This window comes from Hylobates moloch, unplaced genomic scaffold, assembly GCF_009828535.3.
Source record: "Hylobates moloch isolate HMO894 unplaced genomic scaffold, HMol_V3 SCAFFOLD_6, whole genome shotgun sequence".
NCBI lineage: Eukaryota > Metazoa > Chordata > Mammalia > Primates > Hylobatidae > Hylobates > Hylobates moloch.
Window position 1 is genome coordinate 68691815 of NW_026652281.1, and position 24627 is coordinate 68716441.

The 24627-nt window shown below is 43.8% G+C and overlaps 1 long non-coding RNA gene across 1 annotated transcript; it reads left to right on the forward strand.

Moving 5' to 3' along the window:
- The first annotated feature begins 8130 nt into the window (after window positions 1–8130).
- Window positions 8131–22274, forward strand: LOC131383756 (uncharacterized). The gene is made up of 3 exons (XR_009213996.1): window positions 8131–8231; window positions 15925–16112; window positions 22093–22274. It is a non-coding gene; the product is annotated as an uncharacterized LOC131383756 (long non-coding RNA).
- Window positions 22275–24627: the final 2353 nt, after the last annotated feature.

Below are 24627 nucleotides of genomic sequence, written 5' to 3' on the forward strand. Positions count from 1 at the left end.
ATAAACTGGTGAGTTTGTATTACTATATCATGAATAAAATTGTAAAATGAAAGCTGTAACATCTTCATGTGTGTGTGTGTTTAGGTATGTTTGTGCATATGTACATTTATTGTGTTGTGTATGCATGATCAAATCTGCCGTGGCTGGCCAGAAATCATTAAGAAATTCTTTTCTGGTTGGGCCAGATGCAGTGGCTCATGCCTGTAATCCCAGCACTTTGGGAGGCTGAGGCGGGCGGATCACCTGAGGTCAGGAGTTCAAGACCAGCCTAGCCAACATGGCAAAACCCCATCTCTACTAAAAATAAAAACATTAGCTGGGCATGGTGGCACATGCCTATAATCCCAACTAACTCGGGAGGCTGAGGTGGGAGAATCGCTTGAACCCAGGAGGTGGAGGTTGCAGTTAGCCAAGATCATGCCACTGTACTCTAGCCTGGGCAAAAGAGTGAGACTCCATCTCAAAAAAAAAAAGAAAGAAAAAAAGAAATTATTTTCAGATTGGCTTATATAACTGAGTGCTCATACAAAATATGTGGTAATTCAAGTGCCTTTTAGTTCACATGACTTAAGTAAATTGTTAATAAGATGGTTAGATGGTTTTAAAACTATTGGTAAAATAAAAATACAGATGTCTTTAGAAGTGTCCACATACATTTTTCCCAGGGTTTACTTGTCAGACAGTTTTATATTTGTCTCTACTAGATGTTTTAAGATGTCTGGGTTTGACACAAAGGTTATATAACTATAAACCCAGCATGAACCAGAATGATCTTTGTGTAACTCTTTGATATGTAAAACTAATTTAATATTGCTCATAATGAAAACAGATTTATGAATCATGGACAAAATACCTACATGTTTACCTTTAAAGTTCTGACTTAAGTGAACACCCGATATTCACAGTCTGTAAAAACGGTTAATAGCAAAATAATTTGAAAGGGTTCTAGGCTTTGTCTAATATGTCACTTTTTATAAGTAATCTAGATAAATTATTGTGTAAATGTAAATGGTGTAAATATTTATAAATAGACTTTTCATTTAATTTGAAATCTTAAAATTATGTTAAATTAAGTAATAGATACTCATTAAATGTCTGGGTCATTTCCAAATAAGATTTTTAAAAAACTGAAACAGGCCAGGCATGGTGCCTCACACCTGTAATCCCAGCACTTTGGGAGGCTGAGGCGGGTGGATCACAAGGTCAAGAGTTCAAGACCAGCCTGGCCAAGATGGCGAAACCCCATCTCTAGTACAAATACAAAAAATTAGCCTGGCGCAGTGACAGGTGCCTGTAATCCCAGCTAGTTGGGAAGCTGAGGCAGGAGAATCACTTGAACCCAGGAGGCGGAGGTTGCAGTGAGTCAAGATCATGCCACTGCACTCCAGCCTGGGCAACAGAGTGAGACTCTGTCTCAAAAAAAAAAAAAAAAAACCTGAAACAAATTGCTGAATATAAGTTTATTTGTTGTTTCTTAAATTTTATACAAAGACTAAATGTACTTGGGTCTATTAATACACGCAAAATGTGTGTTTTTCGTAAGAAAAAATTATAAGAAATAAAAATCTGTTCTTTATTGAATAAGAATACATTTGTCTAATTTGGAGGTTATTTTAAAATTATTTCAAAATATAACTTTAGGAAGGAAATAAAGACAAGACAGAAAGGAACCAGTAAGTAGGAAAGAGAGAAAGTAAGTTATGTGCCACATGCAGTGACTTACACTTGTAATCCCAGCACTTTGGGAGGCTGAGGTAGGAGGATCACTTGAGGCCAGGAGTTTGAGACCAGCCTGTACAATATAGCAAGACCTCGTCTCCACAAAAAACTAAAACAATTTAGCTGGGTATGGTGGCATGTATCTGTAGTCCCAGCTACTCTGGAGGCTGAGGTGGGAGGATCATGTGAGCCTAGGAGTTTTAGGCTGCAGTGAGCTATGAATGTGCCACTGCACTCCAGCCTAGGCAGCAGAGCAAAACCCTGTCTCAAGAAAAGAAAGATGGCTGGGCACAGTGGCTCACGCCTGTAATCCCAGCACTTTGGGAGGCTGAGGCAGGTGGATCATTTGAGGTCAGGAGTTCAAAACCAGCCTGGCCAACATGGTGAAACCCCGTCTCTACTAAAAATACAAAAATTTAGCTGGGCTTGGTGGTGGGTGCCTGTAATCCCAGCTACTCAGGAGGCTGAGGCAGGAGAATCGCTTGAGCCCAGGAGGTGGAGGTTACAATGAGCAGAGATTGTGCCACTGCATTCCAGCCTGGGAAACGAGCGAGACCCCATCTCAAAAAAAAAAAAAAAAGAAAAAAGAAAACAACAGAAGAAAAAGAAAGTAAGGTGTATTTTTGGTAAGGAAGGTTAAAAACAAAAGAGAATAAATTTGTATGAGAAAGAATCTTATGTGGTAAATTATTTATTTATTTATTTTAAATTTTTTTTGAAAGGCAGCGTCTTGCCATGTTGACCTTGCACTCCTGGCCTCAAGCAGTCCACCAACCTTGGCCTCCCAAAGTGTTAGGATTACAGGGGTGACCCACCGTGCCTGGCCTTTATGTGGTAAATTTTTGCCCCACTAGTTGTTTAAGAGGAAGTATAGGACAAAGCAGAAAGTCCAAGCATGTTGTCAATGGTATGAGTAAGTCATGAAAAAGGTTTGTGGAGAAGAACTTTACGAAAGGAGTTGTGTGTGTGATTCCGTTGGCTATAATTAGAGGGGAATTATTTGTAAGTGTTTCTAAAGTGTTTCTGTGTTATAAGTGAGCTTTGATATTAAAAATACACTAATGCGGCTGGGCACAGTGGCTCATGCCTGTAATCCCAGCATTTTGGGAGGCTGAGGAGGGCGGATCAAGAGGACAAGAGATAAAGACCATCCTGGCCAACATGGTGAAACCCCATCTCTACGAAAAATACAAAAATTAGCTGGGCATGGTGGTGTGTGCCTGTAGTCCCAGCTACTCAGGAGGCTGAGGCAGGAGAATAGCTTGAACCCGGGAGGTGGAGGTTGCAGTGAGCTGAGATCGTGCCACTGCACTCCAGCCTGGTGACAGAGTGAGACTCCATCTCAAAAAAAAAAAACCACAAATGCAAAATTAAAGTGTGGTTTCTTATGCTAGAACACTAGAACAACAAGGTTTTCTTTTTTTTTTTTTTTTTTTTTGAGATGGAGTCTCACTCAGTCGCCCAGGCTAGAGTGCAGTGGTGCAATCTTGGGTCACTGCAAGCTCTGCCTCCTGGGTTCATGCCATTCTCCTGCCTCAGCCTCCCGAGTAGCTGGGACTACAGGCGACTGCCACTATGCCCAGCTAATTTTTTTGTATTTTTCGTAAAGACGGGGTTTCACTGTGTTAGTCAGGATGGTCTCGATCTCCTGACCTCGTGATCCACCCGTCTTGGCCTCCCAAAGTGCTGGGATTACAGGCGTGAGCCACCGCGCCCGGCCACAACAAGGTTTTCTCTTTTAATTTTTTATTTTTCGAGAAAGGCTGTCACTCAGTCATCCAGGCTGGAGTTCAGTGGCCTGATCACAGCTTACTGCAGCCTCAGCCTCCCAGGCTCAAGTGATCCTCCTACCTCAGCCTCCCTAGTAGCTGGAACCATAGGCATGCACCACCACACTGAGATAATTGTTAAATTTTTTATAGTGATGGGGTCTCACCATGGTGCCCAGGCTAGTCGATTTTCTTGAAATATTGATTTGCTCTTAGTAAAATTGCAAGAGGTTTTGATTTTTAAATCTGAAATCTCCTTTGTAACCATCATCTTCTAAATTGCAGTTTATATTACTGTCATATTTTGTCCTGAGATTCATTTAATTTCCATAGTTTTAGGTTAGAAATGCTGTCTTTTTTATTCAGAGTCGTAATTTCATTTCTTGAGGTAGAGTTTTCCTCTAGAAGTTTCTCAGATTCATATCTCAGAAGTTCAACTTTGGCTGTGTCTCACTGCACACGATTTGCAGGGCATGTATCATGGTCTTCAACTCTCCTTTCCCCTCTTGAAAAGGCATATCTTTTGGCTCAGCTAGGATATTCACTTTTTCAGGTTTTTAGTAAGCTCTTGTGACTTTTTTTCCAGTTCTGACTCTGCTGTTACTGCCTGCTGCTGAAATGACTCTCTTTAAGACCCAGAAAAGCAATGTTTTCCTCTAGTATAACTTGATGTTGTACTCTTAGCTTTTCTTTTCTTTTTTTTTTTCTTTGAGACAGGGTCTTGCTCTGTTGCCCAGGTTGGAGTGCAGTGGCACAATCGCACTCAACCTCTCAGGATCAAATGATCCTCCAACCTCAGCCTCCCAAGTAGCTGGGACTACAGGCAATGCCACATGCCCAGCTTACTTTTTGACTTTTTGTAGAGACTGGATATCTCTATGTTGCCCAGACTAGTCTCAAACTCCTGGCTTCAAATCATCATCCCACCTTGGCCTCCCAAAGTACTGGGGTTACAGGCATGAGCCATTACACCCAACCAGCTTTTCTTCATGTGTCTGAATTGTTTCATATAACCAGGAAACTTCACATGCTTTTACTTTTTCTAAGAGCCATGTATTCCCCTGCTAAATGGTCGTGTGCACCTGTAATCTCAGCTACTCAGGAGACTGAGGCAGGAGAATCATTTGAACCTGGGAGGCGGAGGTTGTGGTGAGCTGAGATCATGCCACTGCACTCCAGTCTGGGCAACAGAACAAGACTCCATCTCAGAAAAAACAACAACAACAACAACAACAGCTTCATTACTTGTTAAATTTTCGTGGACGTAGAAACTCAGAATAACGCTGACCCAACACTTTGAGATGACAGCAGAAACTACACAACAGACAAAATTGAACTTCATAATGGAGTCCAGGCAGACTTAGCCTGAGAGCTGGTCCCTTTCAACCTCCCTTTTGTGCAAAGGTGTTTAAAAGAGTTTTGACAATGACTCCTACTTGCCATTCACTTTCTCCATCATGGGATGAGACCAGCAACCTGGGACAAGTCTATCCCAGCACCAAGGGACACCAAAACCCAACTATAGGGTGATTGACTAGTGATACTTTTGGAGAAAAATCTTGATCAAAAGGAGGAATGTTTTGCTTGTGGGAACTAACAATAAAGTATAATAAAGATACAAAAAAAGAAAAAAACAAAAGAGGGAATGTGAAAGCAGAATCAAAATGGAGTCACTTGTGTTAAAAAGGAAAGAAATAAAGCCTAAAAATAGAGTGAGGGTAGGCTGTGAAGAGAGGGTTCTCACTTATATGTCTGATAACAAAAGCTGTCACAAAAGACTACAGAAAACACAGCCTTGCACAAAGGCCATTTTAGCCTTACACGAAAAATACTTCTGTGCAGACATCCACCCAGCAACTGCCTGTCCAACCTCACCCTTGTTATTGGCCTCTCCCTTGTTATTGATCTTTGTAGCCAAGGATAATAATTTCAAAATCATTATGTAATCCTCCTCATCTCTCCTTTAAAACCTTTTGTCTTCATTTTTACCTCCCTGGGTACACACACCCAGTTTACTGTGGCATGCTTATTCCCATTGCAATGCCCTATTCCTAAATACATGTATGTTTTTTCTTTTTGAGAGCCTCCCTCTGTTATTTAGAATGACAAACTCAACAAAAATAAATAATAAAACATGTTCCTCTGTGCTCTGTTATATTCATAACTTTGGGCTTTCATTCATCATATGTCTTAGTCTATCATCTTTTTTTTAGGTGCCAGGATCTATTTTTGTCATCACCAGCCAGGAAGATAAAAGGCCTCTTCCAAAATGAAGACGAAACTATTGACAGATATTTTGTCAAGACCAAATTTTCCCTAAGAGCCCTGTCATAGATTGTTCCCCGGGCAGGATGCAGCCTCCTTCAGAGAGTGAAGAACACACCGAAAGATCCTCTACTAAATTAATCATAAGCCACATGAAGTAGGCTGGAATACAGTTACCAATCTGCTTTAATTCTCCCACTTAGAAGGCCCGAAGCCACCTGAACTGAAAGTTGGATGAAGCTCGGCTTTGAGTTTCATTGCAGGGCATCGTGTGGCCTAGGTGCTTAGCCAGTGCCTGCCAAATGTTAGTTTGAGTGGCAATAAAGAGAAAAGGTCCAAATTCTCCCCTTGGCTAATGATTTATTCATCAAACCAACATGTCTCAAACCTGTAATTCTAGTTTTGTTTTCTGAAAAGATGTCATTCTATTTGAAAGAGAAATAGCTGTAGGGAAGAAGAATAAGAACTTTCATGGAAGACACAGCATGTGTTGGGCACTCGGCAGGTAAAGTCACTTGGCCCTTACTACAGCCCTGGGGTGGTGAGCAGTGGCTCTGCTTCACAGACAAGCACTCTGACACTCCAGGAAATCGATCGTCACCCAACACCCTCTAACTAGTGAAGGATGGAATCTGATTTGAACTCAGGTGTGCTTGTTTTCTCCAGGAAGCATACTTTTCTTTGCCATCCTCAGTGATGACAGTAACAGAGAAAGATAAAAGAGAAGGAGTTGACTGCTCACTTACGAGGCTGTTCCTGGACTTTTTAGGACAGTCACTGGAAGATTCTAGTGTGTCTTCTGAATTGCTGACCATAATTCATTCTCTTCCCTCTTTTGCCTGGTTTATTATTTGATCCCAAGACTGTGCTGTAAGTTTCGGGTTGATAAAAGAGAGCTAAGAGTCCATGAAGCGTTCACACCTCCCATCGAATACCTGATTCCTATGACGCCTACTTCAAACATAAGGGAGAAAATATTTGCAAGAAAGTTGCATGCACTAATTAAATTGCATTCCAGGTATAATTTTCCTCTTGTGCCAGAGGAGATGAATTCACATGGACTCAAAGGAGCCTTGGGAACACGTTTTTGGAAAACCAGACCCCGGCATTCCGGATGCTAAAATGCTGTCAGTAATACTAAGAGTGCTTAGGCCTCCTGTCTCCTCAGCCCTCTGGAAAGAGCCCCAGGGTTATTTGAGTTGGAATCAAATAAAGGGGTGGTCATTATGAAAAAAAGTGGGTGACACCCCCATTCCTCACCTAGAGAACTTTCTTAGCCTTCCCATGCACCTTCTGCAGTAAAAAACTCGCTTCAACTTCGATTTCAATGTGAAGATTTTGGTTCCACCTTGACTGAATACTGGAATAGTTTTTGTTGCAGACTGGAAGCCAACAGTTTACCTTCAGAGTGAGAATATGTATGGGTTCTTTAAAAACTTGCAGTATAGCCTCCTTAAAAACTTGCAGTATGGCCACGCACCATGGCTCATGCCTGTAATCCCAGGACTTTGAGAGGCCAAGGCGGGTGGATCACTTGAGGTCAGAAGCTTGAGACCAGACTGGCCAACCTGGTGAAACCTGGTTTCTATTAAAAATACAAAAATTAGCCCGGCGCAGTGGTGGGTGCCTGTAATCCCAGCTACTTGGGGGGCTGAGGCAGGAGAATAACTTGAACCCAGGAGGCAGAGGTTGCAGTGAGCTGAGATCGTGCCACTGCACTCCAGCCTGGGCAACAGAGCAAGACTCTGTCTCAAAAAAAAAAAAAAAAAATAGCAACATGGAGTAGCATGAAAAACACAAAAATGCCTTTGGGATTCAGCGTAATCTTCAGGTTATAAAAGCAACTGCAATGATGATGGAGGCTTTTTTCACCACAGCCTAGGATGCCTTTGAGAAAACCGACAAATTTGAAAACATGATAAAGATAACATCTCTCTGTAAGTTGTTATTTCTTCCTCTTTATTATTTGGGTCAAATAATTTTTTCATTTCATTTCAATTCCTTTCACTTTGTGAAGAAAACAGTCATTCCCAAGAAACCAACTCTAAGTCTTTCCATTCTAACCGATATATTCTTTTCATATCATGAATTCTCTTCTCAATGTTGTTTTTCCTGAAGGAATGAAGTAATTTTATTTGCTGTTGAGGTTATGGTCAAATACTTCCAAGTGACATGTTTCTTCCTCAAAAATATGCATTTTTTTAATCTACCTGATTGTAACACTTAAAATATTATGCATCAAGCAGTGTCCCATCTAAAATAAGATTTGCTATTTTATTGCTAAAAGTGATCTTATCAATATCCCTCCAGGAATCACGCATGCTATTGACAGTAGACAGCAAACATGAATTGATTTTTTTTTTTTTTTAAGATGGAGTTTCACTCTTGTTGCCCAGGCTGGAGTGCAGTGGTGCTGTGTCTGGAATTGGTGGGTTCTTGGTCTCACTGACTTCAAGAACGAAGCCGCGGACCCTTGCGGTGAGTGTTACAGTTCTGAAGGCGGCGTGTCTGGGGTTTGTTCCTTCTGATGTTCGGATGTGTTCGGAGTTTCTTCCTTCTGGTGGGATCGTGGTCTCGCTGGCTTCATAAGTGAAACTGCAGACCTTGGCGGTGAGTGTTACAGTTGTTAAGGTGGCGCGTCTGGAGTTATTCGTTCCTCCCGGTGGGCTTGTGGTCTCGCTGGCTTCAGGAGTGAAGCTGCAGACCTTCGCGGTGAGTGTTACAGCTCATAAAAGCAGCGTGGACCCAAAGAGTGAGCAGTAGCAAGATTTATTGCAAAGAGCAAAAGAACAAAGCTTCCACAGTGTGGAAGGGGACCCAAGCGGGTTGCCGCTGCTGGCTCCCGCAGCCTGCTTTTATTCTCTTATCTGGCCCCACCCACATCCTGCTGATTGGTAGAGCCGAGTGGTCTGTTCTGACAGGGTGCTGACTGGTGCGTTTACCATCCCTGAGCTAGACATAAAAGTTCTCCACAACATAAAAGTTCTCCACGTCCCCATCAGATCAGTTAGATACAGAGTATGGACACAAAGGTTCTCCAAGGCCCCACCAGAGCAGCTAGATACAGAGTGTCGATTGGTGCACTCACAAACCCTGAGCTAGACACAGGGTGCTGATTGGTGTATTTACAATCCCTGAGCTAGACATAAAGGTTCTCCACATCTCCACCAGACTCAGGAGCCCAGCTGGCTTCGCCCAGTGGATCCTGCACCGGGGCTGCAGGTGGAGCTGCCCGCCAGTCCCACGCGGTGCGCTCGCACTCCTCAGCTCTTGGGTGGTCGATGGGACTGGCGCTGTAGAGCAGGGGTGGCACTCGTCAGGGAGGCTCGGGCTGCACAGGAGCCCATGGAGGGGGTGGGAGGCTTAGGCATGGCGGGCTGTAGGTCCCGAGCCCTGCCCCACGGGAAGGCAGCCAAGGTCAGGTGAGAAATCGAGCGCAGCGCCGGTGGGTCGGCACTGCTGGGGGACCCAGCACACCCTCCACAGCTGCCAGCCTGGGTGCTAAGCCCCTCACTGCCCAGGGCTGGCAGGGCCGGCCGGCTGCTCCGAGTTGGGGGGCCTGCCAAGCCCACGCCCACCTGGAACTCCAGCTGGCCCGCAAGTGCCGCACACAGCCCCGGTTCCCGCTCACGCCTCTCCCTCCACACCTCCCTGCAAGCTGAGGGAGCCAGCTCCCGCCTTGGCCAGCCCAGAAAGGGGCCCCCACAGTGCAGCAGTGGGCTGAAGGGCTCCTCAAGTGCCACCAAAGTGGGAGCCCAGGCAGAGGAGGCGCCGAGAGCAAGTGAGGGCTGTGAGGACTGCCAGCACGCTGTCACCTCCCAGTGCCATCTCGGCTCACCGCAACCTCCACCTCCCGGGTTCAAGCAATTCTTCTGCCTCAGCCTCCTGAGTAGCTGGGATTAAGGCATGCGACACCACACCCGGCTAATTTTGTATTTCTAGTAGAGACAGGTTTCTCTGTGTTGGTCAGGCTGGTCTCAAACTCCCAGGATCTCAGGTGATCCACTCACCTCGGCCTCCCAAAGTGCTGGGATTACAGGCATGAGCCACCACACCCAGCCGAATTGATTTTTTTAATTAGAATTTTATGAGGCTTATTTTCAGATTAGGAAAGAGATGTGGTCAATTAAAGATTTCATTCCATTTTTATTGCAAACGAGGATGAAAAAGGAACAACTATTTCCACTGGATTCTACTTGAAGGAATTCAAAGTTCACTACTGGCAGTTTCACATTTGGCAAAGGTGTGAGGTGTTTCCGCAGAGGTGTTGACCTACTTGAACTGCAAAGGCCTAGCTGTTTGAGTGGGCAGTGCTGGCCTGGGGCGAAGTGACGGTCTGTCCACATGACTGTTAAGTCTCAGGGTTGGGGTTCTGTCAGAAACTCATGCTAAAAACTACTTTTCCTCATCAGATTCTAAGTTGAAAAGATGTGTCATCCAATATAAATGATGACTAAGGCCACTCCCAGCTGTGACAGTGCCCAACTCTAATAGTGTGAGCCAGCTCCCAGAGCCATGGGGCTCTTCTTGACATTTCCTTCCATGAAGAACTCCGCACACATGCATTTGCCACGCGGTGTTCTTCACACATGTGACCTGCCACAATCTTCCATACAGCCTGTAACTCTTTGTTGTTATTGTTTTGGGGGTTATTTTTGTTTTTATTTTTTAATCAAGCATGATTGTTTTGTTGTTGTTTTTAGTTTTGTTTTTTTGTTTTGTTTTGTTTTTTAGACAGGGCCTTACTCTGTTGCCCAGGCTGCAGTGAAGTGGCATGATCTTGGCTCACTGCAACATCTGCCTCCCAGGCTCAGGTGACCCTCCTGCTGCAGCCTCCTGAGTAGCTGGGATTATAGGCATGTGCCACCACACCTAGCTAATTTTTGTACTTTTGGTAAAGATGGGGTTTCACCATGTTGACCAGGCTAGTCTTTAACTCCTGACCTCAAGGGATCCACCTACCTTGGCCTCCCAAAGTGCTGGGATTACAGGTATGAGCCACTGTGCCAGCCTTTTTGGCTTTTTTTTAGACAGGGTCTCATTCCCGTCACCCAGGCTGGAGTGTGGTGATGTGACCACGGCTCACTGCAGCCCCAACTTCCTGGAATTAGGTGATCCTCCTATCTCAGCCTTCCAAGTAGCTGGGACTAAAGTTGTGTGCCACCATGCCAGATCATTTTTGTATTTTTTGTAGAGACAGGGTTTCACCATGTTGGCCAGGCTGATCTCGAACTCCTGGGCTCAAGCGACCTCAGCCTCCCAAAGTGCTGGGATTATAGGCATGAACCACTGTGCCAGGCCTATATGTAACTTCTTTTTTGTAGGTACCTTCATCTCACCAGGCCCTAATTTCCTCCTCTGCAAATGAGGGAAATGACGTATAACTTGTTAAAACCTCTTCTTCCATCCCTGTTATATTCAAAACGTTCAGAGAAAGAGAACGTTAAAAATCAATGCCTCCAAAGAAACTCTAACCTTTTTTTTCATTGAGGGCAAAGGCGTGCCTGGCAATCATTTATTGTTTGCCTCAGGATTTTGTGAACTTTCTTTAAACATACACCTACCATATGATCCAACCATTCTACTCCTATTTACTCAAGAAAAATAAAAATACACATCCACACGCAGACTTGCACATGAATCTTTATTCACAATAGCCTCTGGAAACAACCCACATACCCTCCAAGGGGTAAATGGATAAATAAAACATAGTACATCCATACAATGGGTTACTATTTAGCAATAAAAAGAAACACATGTTGGTACAAGCAACATGAACAGATCTCATTATGCTGAGTGGAAGAAGCCAGACACAAAAGGACATACTGTTTGATTCTATTTATTTAAAATTCTAGAGACTCAAACTGATCTATATAGTGACAAAAAGCAGGTCGATGGTTGCCTGTAGCAGGGGATAGAAGACAGGACTGCAGAAGAGCCCAGGAATCTTTTGGTGGCAATGGCAGTGTTGTGATCTTGGTGGCGATACTATTTTCATAGTGTATACAACTGCCCAGACTCATCCAGTTGTATACTTTAAGTCAATACAACTTGTTTGTAACTTATGTCTCAATAAAGTTACTAGGGAGATCTTTTTTGTAAGCTGCTGACTGTTGAATCTGGGGCTAGGAGAAAGGTGTCATGGGCAGCTGAGAAGTTGTGTGGAGTGGAACCACGTCATCCAAAAAGCATTGATGAACCTCTGCTTGATAAGTCAGTGGTTTTTTGATGTTGTTCTTTTTCTTTTTTCTTTTCTTTTTTTTTTTTTTTTTTTTTTGAGACGGAGTCTCGTTCTGTCTCCCAGGCTGGAGTGCAGTGGCGCGATCTCGGCTCACTGCAAGCTCCACCTCCCGGGTTCACATCATTCTCCTGCCTCAGCCTCCCGAGTAGCTGAGACCACAGGCACCCGCCACCATGCCTGGCTAATTGTGTTTTTGTATTTTTAGTAGAGACGGGGTTTCACCGTGTTAGCCAGGATGGTCTCGATCTCCTGACCTTGTGACCTGCCCCGCCTTGGACACCCAAAGTGCTGAGATTATAGGCGTGAGCCACCGCGCCCAGCCTGAGCCAGTGTTTAAGGGTCATGTGAAACACTGTGGAAAGCCCTTTGGTTTCTGGGAAGCCTATGTGGATTTGTAGGAAAAGAGTTTATCTTATGGTTTGGGGTAAAGTCCCTGAGCAAAGAACTAGCTGGGGACTGAACAGGGTCTTGGGCTTGTGGAGCCCTTCTCTTTCTCCAGTCCCCTGTGCACCCCTGAGCGCCAGCTGCCGGTGGCAGGCAGCCTCTGGGTTTAGCGTGCCAGGCCCCTAGAGACCTATTTCTTCCTGCACCCTGCCCTGCAGTGGTGTGGCTTCCTCGGGGGTAGATTCCATTTTACTTCTTCAACGTCATATTCAGAAACTAGAAGGCTGCAGAGTGTGTTCTTGTTTCATTAACCACTGGAGTAACCTAGTTCAGTTGGAGTGGCTCAAAGAATCATAGGTTGTGGTTTTTGGAAGAAACCTCAGAGAGTCTACTGTCCAACCTCCTCATGTCCTGAAGGAGGAAACTGAGGCCCTGAGAAGCTAAGTGACTGGCCTCAGCACACACAGGACAGAAAGCCACTGCCCTCCAGGAGTTGCCCCTTCACCATGCTCTCTCCACGACAGGCTGAACAAGTGCAACTCAAAATCTTTCACTGTCTAAACCCAGATCCTAAACCTAAGCTGCTTAGCCTGCTGCATTTGTGCAAAACAGAAGCTGGAAAATGGCAGGCTTCTAGCTGAGAGAAAGACACCAAAGTCTCGGATGTGCTGCAAGGACGCGTGAGGGTCAAGCTTAGCGTGTGAGTGAATGAGAGGCATTTATGATTATTGCGGAACTTGGCAGCAGTTATAAAAGCCTGCTCCATGGTGGAAGTGACCATGTTAAATTTCCATTCTTATTTGCATTTGCAAAAATAGAATAAAATTATTTCTTGGGTGGAAACATTTGCTGTGACTGAGCAGTGCTTCTCGCTCATTGCTGCTCCTTTTACTTTTCATAGATTTTTTTTTCCCGTGATGGCTGTTGAAATAGGAGATTATATAGAGAGAACATTCACCACAGCACATCCTGGATTGACATTGAATCAGATTCTTCCAGCGCCAGGGAGTAACCTAGGCCTTTCTGGAAACTGTACTAACACTCAGTCCAACACGGCTTGAATTTTCAAACTGAGGTTTGGCAGGCTGAGGTCTTAGTGGTGTTCCTAACCCTCTTCTCTGACTCCGCTCTGTAATACCTGGGCAGGAGCGCCGAGTTCCCAGGGCAGAGACACTCCCCTGGCGGGTCACGATGTTCTCTCCCGGTGAAAGCCACACAGCGAGCCTCGTGCAGTGCTGGTCCAGGGGAGGCAGAAATGACAGTTATGTAAGTGAGCAGTGGGCTCCCCCCTGGGGTTGACCTATTGTGCTGGTAACATGTTTTGCTCTTCACACAGATTTCCTGGAAATCAGTTGCAGAGTTTGGCAGAAGACTTCAGGTTGTAAGAGAGTCAACCCCCATACAAGAGCGGCACCCTCTGGGGGGACTCCTAGGTTCCTGAGGGACAGCACTTCCCCAGGTGCTGCAGGGCTGAGGCCACACCCTCTTCCCAGTGGATCCCTCTTTGCTTTCTATGCCACATTGTCCTCTCCTGATGTCCCTGCTGTGTTGTGGCTGCAGCAGATACCTCTTGCGATTCAGCCATGGTGGGTGCCTTGCATGGGTCTCACACAGGTGTCCAGAACTTCCCACCTTACTGAGCATGGTGAGGGCAGAGCCTGGCCTTTGCAGCTTGTCTCTATCACCTAGCATTGTAGATGCATGTACCCTGCCATATTGTGGGGGCTGAATGAATCCTGTTGAATGATTAAATTACTTGTTGAGCAAATGGATGATAAAATTACTGACCAGGCCAGGTGCGGTGGCTCACGCCTGTAATCCCAGCACTTTGGGAGGCTGAGGCAGGTGGATCACAAGGTCAGGAGTTTGAGACCAGCCTGTCCTATATGGCGAAACCCCATCTTTACTAAAAATACAAAAATTAGCCGGGTGTGGTGGCACGTGGCCTGTAATCCCAGCTACTCAGGAGGCTGAGGCAGGAGAATCAGTTGACCCCAGGAGGCAGAGGTTGCAATGAGGCGAGATTGCACCACTGCACTCCAACCTGGGCAACAGAGCAAGACTCTGTCTCAAAAAATAAAATAAATAAAAATTGCTGACCTTGAATGTGAACTATTCAGGACACTGCAATAGTGATGCAAGAAACTACTGAATATACAGTGGGAAAAGAACTGAAACTTTTTCTAGAAAATCAGTACCAGAATAGATCTATGGTTATTTTCATATGTACTGTGTAATTATGGAGAATGGAGGCAGGTACTTGGGGGGAAAAAAAGTCATATCCTCCCTCATCTCTTATAATCCCTTGAATTTAAATCTTCCCCATCGTTGAGGTCAAAGGTGTTTAGGCACTAGAATTCCTGAATTGGAAATTTTCTTTTCCATTTTCTTTTTCTTTTCTTCTTTCTGTTTTAGAGACAGGGTCTTGCTCTGTCACCCAGGCTGGAGTGCAGTGGCATGATCGTAGTTCACTGCAGCCTAGGTTCAAGTGATCCTCCCATCTCAGCCTCCTGAGTAGCTGGGATGATGGGTGCGTACCACTTTTTGCAGAGACAGGGCCTTGCTATGTTGCCCAGGCTGGTCTCCAACTCCTGGCCTCAAGCAATCCTCCAGCGTTGGCCTCCCATAATGCTGAGATTACAGGCATGGGCCACCACTCCCAGCCCTCCATTTTCTTTAGTAATTATAAATGTGAGACAGGCATGGTGGCTCACCCCTGTAATTCCAGCACTTTGGGAGACTGAGATGGGTGTATCCCTTCAGGTCAGGAGTTTGAGACCAGCCTGGCCCAGCATGGCAAAACCTTGCCTCTACTAAAAAACACACAAATTAAGCTGGGCACAGTGGCTCATGCCTGTAATCCCAGCACTTTGGGAGGCCGAAGTGGGTGGATCACCTGAGATCAGGAGTTCCAGACCAGCCTGGATAACATGGTGAAACCCCGTCTCTACTAAAAATACAAAAATTAGCTGGGTATGGTGGCGCATGCCTGTAATCCCAGCTACTTGGGAGGCTGAGGCAGAAGAATCATTTGAACCAGGGAGGGAGAGGTTGTAGTGAGCTGAGATTACACCATTGTACTCCAGCCTGGACAACAAGAGTGAAACTCCATCCAAAAAAAAAAAAAAAATACAAAAATTAGCCAGGTGTGGTGGCATGCACCTGTAATCCCAGCTACTTGGGAGGCTGAGGCACAAGAATCGCTTGAACCTGGGAGGTGGAGTTTGCAGTGAGCTGAGATCGCACCACTGCACTCCAGGCTGGGAGACAGTGAGACTCTGTCTCAAAACAAACAAAAATATATGTGTGTATATATATTAATATATATATGTGTATATTTATATATATATTATATATATGTGTATATTTATATATATATGGTCTTTACCTCAGAAACAGGAATACAATTGCTATTTCAAGCTACTTTTACTATTTATTTTTTCAATCATCATAGAAGCATGTCCTAGTGGCTCCTACCTTTAAAAAAAATCCTCCTCGAAATCAGGCAGCAATATTTGCTGATCTGCAATATTTTCTGTTCTGCAGCCTCTGCTGGTGATACCCAGGCAAACAGGGTCTAGAGTGGACGTCCAGCAAACTCCAACAGACCTGCAGCTGAGGGACCTGACTCTTAGAAGGAAAACTAACAAACAGAAAGGAATAGTATCAACATCAACTAAAAGGACATCCACACCAAAACTGCATCTGTAGGTCACCAGCATCAAAGACCAAAGGTAGATAAAACCACAAAGATAGGGAGAAACTGAGCAGAAAAGCTGAAAATTCTAAAAACCAGAGCACCTCTTCTCCTCCAAAGGATCGTAGCTCCTCGCCAGCAACCGAACAAAGCTGGACAGAGAATGACTTTGACGAGTTGACAGAAGTAGGCTTCAGAAGGCTGGTAATAACAAACTTCTCCAAGCTAAAGGAGGATGTTCGAACCCATTGCAAGGAAGCTAAAAACCTTGAAAAAAGATTAGACAAATGGCTAACTAGAATAAACAGTGTAGATTAGACCTTAAATGACCTGATGGAGCTGAAAACCATGGCACAAGAACTACATGACATATGCACAAGCTACAATGGCCAATTCAATCAAGTGGAAGAAAGGGTATCAGTGACTGAAGATCAAATTAATGAAATAAAGCAAGAGGAGAAGTTTAGAGAAAAAAGAGTAAAAAGAAACGAACAAAGCCTCCAAAAAATATGGGACTATGTGAAAAGACCAAATCTACGTTTGATTGGTGTACCTGAAAGTGATGGGGGGGAATGGAACCAAATTGGAAAACACTCTTCAGGATATTATCCACGAGAACTTGCCCAGCCTAGCAAGGCAGGATAACATTCAAATTCAGAAAATACAGAGAACACCACAAAGATACTCCTTGAGAAGAGCAACCCCAAGACACATAATTGTCAGATTCACCAAGGTTGAAATGAAGGAAAAAATGTTAAGGGCAGCCAGAGAGAAAGGTCGGGTTACCCCCAAAGGGAAGCCCATCAGACTAACAGTGGATCTCTCAGCAGAAACTCTACAAGCCAGAAGAGAGTGGGGGCCGATATTCAACATTCTTAAAGGAAAGAGTTTTCAACCCAGAATTTTATATCCAGCCAAACTAAGCTTCATAAATGAAGGAGAAAAAAAATCTTTTATAGACAAGCAAATGATAGAGATTTTGTCACCACCAGGCCTGCCCTACAAGAGCTCCTGAAGGAAGCACTAAACATGGAAAGGAACAGCCAGTACCAGCCACTGCAAAAACATGCCAAATTGTAAAGACCATCGATGCTAGGAAGAAACTGCATCAACTAACGGGCGAAATAACCAGCTAACATCATAATGACAGGATCAAATTCACACATAACAATATTAACCTTAAATGTAAATGGGCTAAGTGCCCCAGTTAAAAGACACAGACTGGCAAATTGGATAAAGAGTCAACACCCATCAGTGTGCTGTATTCAGGAGGCCCATCTCATGTGCAGAGACATACATAGGCTCAAAATAAAGGGATGGAGGAAGATCTACCAAGCAAATGGAAAGCAAAAAAAGCAGGGGTTGCAATCCTAGTCTCTGATAAAACAGACTTTAAACCAACAAAGATCAAAAGAGACAAAGAAGGCCATTACATAATGGTAAAGGGATCAATTCAACAAGAAGAGCTAACTATCCTGAATATATAAATATAAATGCACCCAATACAGGAGCACCCATATTCATAAAGCAAGTCCTTAGAGACCTACAAAGAGACTTAGACTCCCACACAATAATAATGGGAGATTTTAACACCCCACTGACAATATTAGATGGATCAATGAGACAGAAGATTAACAAGCATATCCAGGACTTGAACACAGCTCTGCACCAAGCGGACCTAATAGACATCTACAGAACTCTCCACCCCAAATCAACAGAATATACATTTTTTTCAGCACCACATCACATTTATTCCAAAACTGACCACATAGTTGGAAGTAAAGCACTCCTCAGCAAATGTAAAAGAACAGAAATCACAACAAACTGTTTCTCAGACCACAGTGCAATCAAATTGGACTTCAGGATTAAGAAACTCACTCAAAACCGCACAACTACATGGAAACTGAACAACCTGCTCCTGAATGACTACTGGGTAAATAATGAAATGAAGGCAGAAATAAAGATATTCTTTGAAACCAATGAGAACAAAGACACAACATACCAGAATCTCTGGGACACATTTAAAGCAGTATGTAGAGGGAAATATATAGCACTAAATGCTCACAAGAGAAAGCAGGAAAGATCTAAAATCGACACCCTAATATCACAATTAAAAGAACAAGAGAAGCAAGAGCAAACAAATTCAAAAGCTAGCAGAAGGCAAGAAATAACTAAGATCAGAGCAGAACTGAAGGAGATAGAGACACAAAAAACCCTTCAAAAAATCATTGAATCCAGGAGCTGGTTTTTTGAAAAGATCAACAAAATTGATAGACCACTAGCAAGATTAATAAAGAAGAAAAGAGAGAAGAATCAAATAGATGCAATAAAAACTGATAAAGAGGATATCACCACCGATCCCACAAAAATACAAACTACCATCAGAGAATACTATAAACACCTCTATGCAAATAAACTAGAAAATCTAGAAGAAACAGATAAATTACTGGACACATACACCCTCCCAAGACTAAATCAGAAGAAGTTGAACCTCTGAGTAGGCCAATAACAGGCTCTGAAATTGAGGCAGTAATTAATAGCCTACCAACCAAAAAAAGTCCAGGACCAGATGGATTCACAGCCAATTTCTACCAGAGGTATAAAGAGGAGTTGGTACCATTCCTTCTGAAACTATTCCAATCAGTAGAAGAAGAGAGAATCCTCCCTAACTCATTTTATGAGGCCAGCATCATCCTGATACCAAAGCCTGGCAGAGACACAATAAAAAAAGAGAATTTTAGACCAATATCCCTGATGAACATCGATGCAAAAATCCTCAATAAAATACTGGCAAACTGAATCCAGCAGCACATCAAAAAGCTTATCCACCATGATTAAGTCAGCTTCCTCCCTGGGATGCAAGGCTGGTTCAACATATACAAATCAATAAACGTAATCCATCACATAAACAGAACCAACGACAAAAACCACATGATTATCTCAATAGATGCAGAAAAGGCCTTCAATGAAATTCAACATCCCTTCATGCTAAAAACTCTCAGTAAACTGGGTATTGATGGACTGTATCTCAAAATAATAAGAGCTATTTGTGACAAACCCACAGCCAATATACTGAATGGGCAAAAACTGGAAGCATTCCCTTTGAAAACTGGCACAAGACAGGGATGCCCTCTCTCACCACTCCTATTCAACATACTGTTGGAAGTTCTGGCCAGGACAATCAGGCAAGAGAAAGAAATAAAGGGTATTCAGTTAGGAAAAGAGGAAGTCAAATTGTCCCTGTTTGCAGATGACATGATTGTATATTTAGAAAACCCCATCTTTGCAGCCCCAAATTTCCTTGAGCTGATAAGCAACTTCAGCAGAGTCTCAGGATACAAAATCAATGTGCAAAAATCACAAGCATCCCTATACATCAGTAACAGAAAGAGAGCCAAATCATGAGTGAACTCCCATTCACAACTGCTACAAAGAGAACAAAATACCTAGGAATCCAACTTACAAGGGATGTGAAGGACCTCTTCAAGGGGAACTACAAACCACTGCTCAGTGAAATAAAAGAGGACACAAACAAATGAAAGAACATTCCATGCTCATGGATAGGAAGAATCAATGTCACGAAAATGGCCATACTGCCCCAGGTAATTTCTAGATTCAATGCCATCCCCATCAAGCTACCAATGACTTTTCTCCACAGAATTAGAAAAAACTACTTCAAAGTTCATATGGAACCAGAAAAGAGCCCACATTGCCAAGACAATCCTAAGCAAAAAGAACAAAGCCAGAGGCATCAAGCTACCTGACTTCAAACTATACTACAAGGCTACAGTAACCAAAACAGCATGGTACTGGTACCAAACAGATATATAGACCAATGGAACAGAACAGACACCTCAGAAATAACACCACACATCTACAACCATCTGATCTTTGACAACCCTGACAAATACAAGAAATGGGGAAAGGATTCCCTATTTAATAAATGGTGCTGGGAAAACTGGCTAGCCATATGTAGAAAGCTGAAACTGGATCCTTTCCTTACACCTTATACAAAAATTAATTCAAGATGGATTAAAGACTTAAATGTTAGACCTAAAATCATAAAAACTCTAGAAGAAAACATAGGCAATACCATTCAGGACATAGGCATGGGCAAGGACTTCATGACTAAAACACCAAAAGCAATGGCAACAAAAGCCAACATTGACAAATGGGATCTAATTAAACTAAAGAGCTTCTGCACAGCAAAAGAAACTACCATCAGAATGAACAGGCAACCTACAGAATGAGAGAAAATTTTTGCAGTCTACCCATCTGACAAAGGGCTAATATCCAGAATCTACAAAGAACTTAAACAAATTTACAAGAAAAAAATCAAACAACCCCATCAAAAAGTGGGCAAAGGATATGAACAGACACTTCTCAAAAGAAGACATTTTTGCAGCCAACAAACACATGAAAAAATGCTCATCACTGGTCATCAGAGAAATGCAAATCAAAAGCACAATGAGATACCATCTCACACCAGTTAGAATGGCGGTCATTAAAAAGTCAGGAAACAGGCCGGGCGCGGTGGCTCACGCTTGTAATCCCAGCACTTTGGGAGGCCAAGGCGGGCGGATCACGAGGTCAGGAGATCGAGACCATGGTGAAACCCCGTCTCTACTAAAAATACAAAAAATTAGCCGGGCATGGTGGCAGGCGCCTGTGGTCCCAGCTACTCGGAGAGGCTGAGGCAGGAGAATGGCGTGAACCCGGGAGGAGGAGCTTGCAGTGAGCCGAGATTGTGCCACTGCACTCCAGCCTGGGTGACAGAGCGAGACTCCGTCTCAAAAAAAAAAAAAAAAAAAAAAAAGTCAGGAAACAACAGGTGCTGGAGAGGATGTGGAGAAATAGGAATGCTTTTACACTGTTGGTGGGAGTGTAAACTAGTTCAACCATTTTGGAAGGCAGTGTGGCGATTCCTCAAGGATCTAGAACTAAAAATACCACTTGACCCAGCCATTCCATTACTGGGTATATACCCAAAGGATTATAAATCATGCTACTATAAAGACACATGCACACATATGTTTATTGTGGCACTATCCACAATAGCAAAAACTTGGAACCAACCCAAATGTCCATCAAGGACAGACTGGATTAAGAAAATGTGGCACATATACACCATGGAATACTATGCAGCCATAAGAAAGGATGAGTTCATGTCCTTTGCAGGGAATGAATGAAGCTGGAAACCATCATTCTGAGCAAACTGTCACAAGGACAGAAAACCAAAGACCGCGTGTTCTCACTCATAGGTGGGAAGTGAACAATAAGAACACTTGGACACAGGGTGGGGAACATCACACATGGGGGCCTGTCGTGGGTTGGGGGGCAGGGGAGAGATTGCATTAGGAGAAATACCTAATGTAAGTGATGAATTAATGGGTGCAGCAAACCAACATGGCACATGTATACCTATGTAACAAACCTGCATGTTGTGTACATGTACCGTAGAACTTAAGCTATATTAAAAAAAAAAAATTCCTCCTCAAATCATTGGAACCTGGGAGGCGGAAGTTGCAGTGAGCCAAGGTTACGCCATTGCACTCCAGCCTGGGCAACAAGAGTGAAACTCCATCTCAAAAATAAATTAAAAAAAAAAATCCTAGGGCTGGGCGCAGTGGCTCACGCCTGTAATCCCAGCACTTTGGGAGGCTGACACGGGTGGATCACGAGGTCAAGAGATTCAGACCATCCTGGCTAACACGGTGAAACCCCGTCTCTACTAAAAATACAAAAAGTTAGCCGGGCGTGGTGTCGGTGCCTGTAGTCCCAGCTACTCGTGAGGCCGAGGCAGGAGAATGGCGTGAACCCGGGAGGCGGAGCTTGCAGTGAGCCAAGATCGCGCCACTGCACTCCAGCCTGGGCGACAAAGCGAGACTCTGTCTCAAAAAATATATATATATGTATATAAAAAATGCTTCTCATAGCTGTCAGTTGATTTTCTTTCTCGCTGTAAAACTTGTGTGTGCTCACACATTGTCTCCTCTTCCTTTCCATTCGCTCCTCAGACGTCCCCCTGGATTCAGCCCCACTACTCTGCCAAAATTGCTCTCACCAAGGTACCTAGTGACCTCCAAGTTGCCCACTGCGGGAGCACTCCTGAGTCCTCATCTTACTGGAACGCTCCTCACGACCATCAGGGAATCTTCTGCTGCCCATGAAAGGAAGCCCAACTCGAATTGCTGCAAGCAGAACTGTGAGTTTCTGAAATCATTTCTCTGATAATTTTCTCCCCTCTATTTTCCTCTCCCTGGGGCAGTAATCGGATGTGGGTTTGGGAACTCATCCTCTGGTTGTCTTTTCTGTTGTTCAGGTCTTTGGTTGCTTATTCAGCTTTAGGAGTTTCTTGCTGTACTTTTAAACTTTGTGTTTAATTTGTAGTTTTAGCTCTCATAGTTTTAGTTTCTAAGTGTGGTTCCTTGTTCTCAGAATATTCCTTTTTATGGCCACACATTCTTGTTTCATAGATACAGTATCTCACCTCATTTTTTTTCTGATTAAAAAGTAATTTTAATTAAACTTTTTTTTTTCCTAGTTTCTGAACGTCTGTGTTTTCTCAGAATTGCTTTCTTCAGTCTGTTTGTGTCCTTGGCATGGACACTTTCTGAAAATGCCGCTGTGACTCTAAGTGGTCTGTTTCTGTTCTACAGTGAGATGCTGCAGCTCTGCGGTGGGGACGCTGGCTGACTGGTGGCTTTGGGGATCGACATCTTCAGGGAGATTGGGTGGGATGCCAGCTGTGTCATGTGGCAAACCTTCCCCTCACCCCCAATACAAACAACATGTGGAGGTCTCTTCTGGGGCCATTTAGTTTTTCCAGCGAGGGTCTTCCAGACCCACTGGGTGGTATGTGCTTGGCTGAGTGCCCTGCCAGAACCAGGCAGGAGAGGGCAGCCAGGAGTCTCACGGCTCTGGCAGCCGACTTAATAAATAACAGAGTCCTCCAGTGTTCCGTGTTACCTTCAACCTCCTCTTGTTCCTGCTGGTTGAGTCCAGATCTTCTCCGGCTCATTTTGTCCAGAAAATGAACTCTAGTGTCTTCAGTGGGAAGGGAGGGCATGGAAGAGGGGAAGGGGCTAACTGCTCCTGCTTCAAACTTTCCACCAGTCCCTTTTTTCAACTTTGTCCTTCAACCCCACCTTCCAAAGAACACAGTGCCTTTGGAATGCTGGGCCGCAGGGCTGCACTCGCCTCCAGTCGGCTAAGTCATTTCCCCTTCATGCATCCATCACTTTCTCCCCTTTGTTCTTTGTCTCTCTGCTGCCATGTTAGGGCCTTAGGAGGGAGTATCAAGAAAAGCATGTTGTAATCAACTGTATTTAACTCCAAGCTGTTTTGTGTTCATTATATTTTTAGAATAGTTTGATTCTTTTTTTTTTTTTTAATAGAGATGGGGTCTCGCCACGTTGCTCAGGCTGGTCTCGAACTCCTGGGCTCAGGTGATCCACCTTGGCCTCCGAAAGTGCTGGGATCACAGGTGAGAGCCATCAGTGATTGTTTAGGATGCAGTTCCACAGAAAGCCAGTCAGAAAATAGAAATTCCACATTCTTCAATTGCACCCAGTTCTACAAAGAGCAGACATGAAGGTAGGGATTTTTCTTTGTTTTTATTGTTAAAGTGTTCCCTATTGAATAACATTCATTTTGTGACATGTGAATGAAACAATTCCCATTTCTTTTATATAAGGACATGTAGATGATTACTGATGCTTTTTCAGACCTGTCCAAGAGCATGTATTTTAGCCTCAGAGGTTTTTGCTTCTAAATTACTCAGATCTTTGTAGTCCTTTGTGAATAATTTTGGCATCACATCTTTAGGAGAACAATAATAGCCGACACTTACATAATGTGCCAGGCACTCTTCTATGCACTTTATTTATTTTTATTTATTTTTTGTTTTTTTACTTTTTTATCTTTTATTTTCTGAGACGGAGTCTAGCTCTGTTGACAGGCTGGAGTGCAGTGGCACAATCTCGGCTCACTGCAAGCTCCGCCTCCCAGGTTCATGTGATTCTCCTGCCTCAGCCTCCTAAGTAGCTGGGATTACAGGCATGTGCCACCAAGCCCGGCTAATTTTTGTATTTTTAATAGAGACGGGGTTTCACCATGTTGGTCAGGCTGGTCTCGAACTCCTGACCTCGTGATCCACCCGCCTCAGCCTCCTAAAGTGCTGGGATTACAGGTGTGAGCCACCGCACCCTGCCTATGCACTTTAAATATACTCACTTAACCCATACAGTAACCATGAGGTAGATCTCATTACTGCCTTCAATTTACAGATGAATGAGAAGAAGCAGAGAAGTGACTTGCCCAGCCTCACACAGCTAGTAGGCAGCACCAGAGCCCTTGCTCTTAACCACTGTGTCATGCTATTTTGAAGCAGCTTTTTTCAAATTAACTTGAAAAAATACAAACCCACTTCTCAAAGGAGAACATTTAAAATGTTAAAATACCTAGGGCAGGAGAGTTTACAAAACATACACACACACAAAGCCAATTAAAGGGAGCAGAGAACTGTGTAACCCAGAAGTCTGAGATGAATT